At 39.4% G+C, this 6,000-nt stretch overlaps 1 non-coding gene across 1 annotated transcript; it reads right to left on the bottom strand.

The window, feature by feature from the left end:
* Nucleotides 1-5,227: 5,227 nt before the first annotated feature.
* On the bottom strand, nt 5,228-5,346 carry LOC149065275 (5S ribosomal RNA). The gene has a single exon (XR_016195654.1). It is a non-coding gene; the product is annotated as a 5S ribosomal RNA (ribosomal RNA).
* Between the last annotated feature and the right edge of the window lie 654 nt (nt 5,347-6,000).

The following is a 6,000-nucleotide window of genomic DNA, read 5'->3' as shown; positions in this document are numbered from 1 at the left end:
AAGAAATACCGGGACTCTGCGCAGAGATCAAAGAATTTAGTTGATAAGTATCATCAAAGATGTGACATTAAAGACTATTTGAGAGGTATAGCTCATAATGTATCATTTTAATTATGATATCAATATTTGTGAGAAATTAATATTTTTCTCCCGTTTTTCCTTACATTTGCGTGTTATCTGTTTTTCTAGATTAGTAGATTGGAACCCTTTAATTATAAATATGTAAGGGAGGAAATCATGTCGATAATTGTTAAATAAATACTGTATGTTTTGAATGAAAATTTTGTCAGATATTACTAATTAAATATTGTAGGTTTTGATTGAAAATTACCAATTAAATATGTATGTAATGAAAACTGTGTGAAAATTATCCTTCTAAAATACTCTTCTAACATTGCCCAAAAAGAATGCCATGTTTTATATCGTTTTTTGAAGCTGTGGTTCCGTGAGTTTCAGTTTTCGAAAATGTTATTTGTCACCCAAGAGGTTTTATGTCTAAGAATTGGATGTTTAAAACGAGATAATTTCATACGATTTTTGAGCTCACGCATATAATTTTAAACAATATGAGACTATGGCTTTCTTTTACCAGTTTTGCTGATTGAGAAAATTAAACTTATCTTTATATTCACTTTATTTCTTTAATTTGTTTTCCAGCATCAGTAGTAGGACATAATTATATGGTCTCTACAAAACGAACTGCGTCGTAGTGAACTAATATGAGGTGGGGATCATACATAATCAGCGGTAAATGTTAGAAAATAACTAAAAGAGCTCTAGAACAATATTCTAAAAGTGAAAGCAATACAGCCAGACTCGGTTATAACGCCGAAATCCCGCGAAATCTTCGATGTCGTTATAACCGAGTTTAACTGTATTTAAAATACTGGTTTTAATAGGTGTGGCATCATCAACAACCAATTTCAATCCACTGCTGGTGGATGTAGGTGTCCTCCTTAGATTTCCCCTCAAACGAAATGCGATATTTTATGAAATTTTCGAAACTTCTATATGGTAATATTGCAACAAAAAATTAAACAACAAATTCAAGAAAACTTCGACTATAAACGAGTAAAACCGTGACATTTTTCAAAAAGTCTGGATGGAGAAGAAAAAACAGAAAAACCGAACTGTCACGGAAAATACGAGACAAAATGCAGGACATGTGGTCACCGATGCTTAGACTAGATTTTTAAAGATTTGTAAAATCGCCCCTACCAATAGCGAGCTCTAAATCCACCCCCGTCTTCAACATATAGGCTTGTGTCATCTGCGAATGAAATTATTTTACCGTTCTACTTAATTTTACATAAATCATTAATATAAACTAGAAATAATTATGACCCAAGGGCCGATCCTTGTGGGACTCTTTTCATTATATTTCAAATGTGCTGATTTTACCATTTATTATGGCAGCTTGTTTCCTATTGTAGTAATATGTTTTAAACCAATATAGTACATTACCTCATTTGCCTGCTGAGAAGTGTTTTTATTTGTTAGAATATTTAAATCAACATAATCGAATGTTCGTTTTAAGTCTAAGACTGTAAGTCAAATGTCAAAATTCAATCCCCCTAATAAAGAGGGGGGGGGGGGGGGTTGAAAGGTTATATGGAGTAATCATCACTGAGCCGAAATCCCTGAAGCCATAAATATAAAATTTAGTAAGCATTATATTTTATTACCAGTTGTTATCCGCGGCTTCACTCGCGTGGATTTTTGCAATCTCAAAATTACTCTCACCTCATAACCCCCATGGGTGATGAACTTTCAGAAATCCTGTCTTAGTGTGTATGTACATTATAAAATATAATACTAACTAAATTTCATATTTATGGCTTAAGCGACTTCGGCTCAGTGCTGATTGCTCCATATAACTTTTGAAACCCCCCTTAGGGGGGTTGAATTTGGAAAAATCCTTTCTCAATGAGTCTATATTACAATATTGATCTAATGTCATATTTATAGCTTCAGCTGTTTCGGCTCGGCATGATTTCAACGTTGACCCCCCCCCCCCTCTTATGACGCCCTTAGGTTGTCGAATATGGAAAAACCATTTCTTAGTGAGTAGTGAGTCTTTACGTCGTGAAAAAAACTATTCACAAAATTTGATATTTACAGCTTCAGCGGTTTTGGCTCGGCGATGATGAATCAGTCAGGACATGGTATTTTATATACAGTACTAGGGGGCTCTGCCCCCCTACCACCTTTGGCGGCCAACCCCCCCCCCCTTTTCTCTTCATAACATATCTTGTTTATTTCGTTTCACTTCATCAGCGTGCTATGGAAAGGGACACGTGAAAGCACCAGCTTACAGAAGAAGCGAATTTTATAATAATAAAGCAACAAAAAACAAACGTGATTCATCAAGTAACCCCAGAAAACTTCCCCCATGAGGGGGTCCCCAAACTCCAATTCGTTGAATTGTAGTGGGGGCCCTGACTGGGTTTATCTCGGGCTACCGATGTGTTGCAAATTTTACAATGTTAAACAACAAAAATCAATGAGATTCATCCAGGGACACCCGAAATGAAACCTGTCAACTTTTCCCATGGGGCCCCGACCTGAAGGCTTGTCGGACATACCCCCTGTGAGTGGCCACGAAAATTTTTAATTTTTATCAATTTAAAAACGAATAAATCCAGGGCCCACATCCAGTAACGGGGACCCAATACGCAGATATTTAGTGGGGCACCCAGACACTGGATTTATCTCGGGCTTCCGCTGTTGAAAATTCTACAATGTTAAACGACAGAAAAGAATGAGATTCATCCAGTGCCCCCAAAATGAAACGAGACCCCTGACTCGGAAGCCAATCGGGCATCCCCCTGTGAGGGCCACTGCAAATATTCATTTTACCAACGAATAAAATCCAGCCCCCCCCCCCGCAATTACCCTTGATCGAATTCGCAAATTTTATGGGGTCCCAGACTGGATATACCTTGGGCTTCCACTATCGCAAGGACCCCTGGAAATGAAACCTTTTAACTTCCCCATGAAGGTATATGTGTAGTCCCCCGGGTATCCCGACCCTGTATGTTGGGAGCACTGGTGACATATGTATATTTTACGTATACATACCTCTCGGCATGACCCCCACGAGGGTAGGGCTGGCAGGGGCAGGAACATTTCTTATCGCTTTTTGATATTTTCACACTATAAATTAAGCACAGAGGGGCCCGTGAAAAAGCTGGTTTGGGGGCCCGCCATCTATTTCAGCTTAGAGGACCTGCTGTAGGATGTGGGAAACTCTGGGTACATGCACATTACTTGGTCCCGATGTGTCAAATGGGTCCCGATATATGCAAGAGTTAAATGAAAACTTGACCCCAAAATCGTAACCGACTTCCGTAACACAAAAACGTAACAGATTTCCATCACTCAAAAAACGTCACCGACTCCCGTAATAAAAAAATCGTCACTAATTTCCGTTGCATAGGAAGTATATATATACGTATATAGTAAATATAGAGTACATATACTAGATACGCACTAAGGCGGGATTCCTGAAAGTTCATCACGTGAAATCGCGGGTAACAGCTAGTTCAGCATAAAAAAAACCCATTGGTTACTGATGATCAGCGATGTTTTTTATAACATCAAAGTGATAACAGGAGATGATTTTAAGCATTTTTAGGAAGTTAATTCATCGCTTATCCACTTACTTTATTATCTTTTAATTCTGTTATTATCCCTTTTAACATTTCATTAGAAGTTTCTGAGTAAAACAGAGTTAATGGAATTTTGTTGAATATACTATCTTGTATTGGGCAACAGCAATTTGTAATTTATACAAATACAAGGCCACAACAGGCAAAATGCCCAGCGAGAAAAAGATGCCCAATAAATATGGATGTCATATATTTAAAAAATACAGCAACCCGAATCCGTATCATCTGAATTTATTCTCATGAAGTCATTATTTAAACTTTCCGCCATATCCTTAGGACATGGCACTTACTCACTCAATAGATCACTCACTCACTAGATCGCTCACTCACTTAGCAGCTCGCTCACTCATTCACGGACTGACTTACTCGCTCATTGAATCAGTAACCCACTCGCTCACTGAATCACTTACTCACTCGGTCACTCAGTCACTCACTGGGTCACTCAGTCACTCACTGGGTCACTCACTCACTCAGTAACTCAATCGCTCATTCCCTCGCTAACTGACTCGCATCGAACTGTCGTCGGTGAATTGCATATCGGTGAATTGTTGGTCGGTGAATTTTCCTAGTGGTGAATTGCATAGCGGTGAATTTTCCTAGCGGTGAATTGCATGGCGGTGAATTGTTGGTCGGTGAATTTTCCTAGCGGTGAATTGCATGGCGGTGAATTTTCCGGCGGTGAATTGTTGGCGGTGAATTTTCCGTAAACCATGAGCGGCACATCAACGGTAACCAAAGACTAAAACTGTCGTGAAAACAAGTGTCATCGACGTATGCCGTTCGGGGAGGGAGATGAGCGACGGAAATTTTGGCAAGAAAAGTGAGTAAAAAAATTATAAACTTTTCCGCATTATTATTATGAGATTGGCGAGAAAATCGGCCATACCTTATCAAGGCCGCGCATGGATACATTGGTTAAGAGGCTTTCGTTCCCATAGCAACGAGTGATGCGGTTCCCTCGTAGCTTCCCCTTCACTGCAAAGTTAACCTGAAACGGACTATAGGTGGCGTCCAATTCAAGTGTCTGAATTCCTAGAATTTTTCCATCCAGTTTCTACACTTCGAGTTCCACGTATCACGACCTTGTCATCCTGGAATATGCCATCGCCTTCATAAAAGAAAATTTCTATTGATGGATGAATATGGTCATTAAGTATGTCAAGAGACTCGGCTAACTGTTAACTCACAGTATTTGTGATTCTCTGCTATAGCGTCGATAGCTATCGCAGTCATTGAATGCTGGTCATTTCCAGTCCAGTGATATTAAAGAGAGAAAAGTTGAGCCTTGCTATTGCTGTTTATAAGTACAAAAACAAGCACAATACAGTAAAATTTTGATTAACCGTTACTCGTTTAACCGTCAGCTTCTTTTATCCGTCATCGTCTAAAAAAAATACGGAAAAAACAGCGCCAGGTTTTAAGGTCCAAAAAATTTCGGATCAATGCTACGATCTTTGCAAATGCCACCGACAGACCAGTCACAACCCAGGCTCTGTCCCTCCAGGGATATAAGCCTTTTACCCTTGCGGATTGGGTCGCGCTGGGGAGTAAAGTGATGCCAACAGCACGCGGTGTTCCCAGGTGGTCACCCTCCCAAGTACTAACCGCGCCCGATGCTGCTTAACTTCGGTGATCGGACGAGAACCGGTGTTTTCAGCATGGTATGGCAGTTGGCTGCAAATGCCACCGGCAATCATAGATTGTCCCTCCTTGTAATTGGTAAATCCAAAAAATCACGCACCAAAAAATTTAAATATGAACACTTTGCCTGTGTCTCGTTATTCTCAAAAAAGTGCTTGGATGGACCAAACAATTTTTTTTCCAAAATGGTTCCACAACGTTTCCGTGCCTCAAGTTAGAGCTCATATGGCAAAAAAGCAATCGCCGAAGGAAGCGCTGCTGTTAATGGACAATGCCCCCGACATAACCCTCTCGTGAACTCAAAAGTGATGATTCGATTCAAAATAACATACCCCTCTTTCTCCCAGCGAATACAACTCCACTTATCCAGCCTATGAACGAGGGCATAATTGAAAATATAAAGCGACGTTACAGAAGAGCTTTTACCGAAGGTTTGCTTTCATCTGATGATGCCACGACTGTCAAAGCATTTTGGAAAAGGTACAGAGTAAGAGACGCTATTTTCAATGTCGCCATTGCCTGGACTGGCCTTATATTGAAGTTAATATTGATTGTTTTGTAAAATTAAATACAATATGCATGTATTATTCACTTCTAAAGGATTTAATTTTCATTTTCTTCCCAACCCCGCAGTGAAATATATATATATATATATACAGGGTGATTATAAAAAAACTATCCCGACATA

Source organism: Pholcus phalangioides, unplaced genomic scaffold, assembly GCF_987345545.1.
Source record: "Pholcus phalangioides strain wild (caught in Gottingen) unplaced genomic scaffold, Ppha-v1.0 ptg000040l_1, whole genome shotgun sequence".
Taxonomy (NCBI): Eukaryota; Metazoa; Arthropoda; class Arachnida; order Araneae; family Pholcidae; genus Pholcus; species Pholcus phalangioides.
Note: the sequence above shows the minus strand (reverse complement) of the source record. Positions and strands in the feature narration are given on the sequence as shown.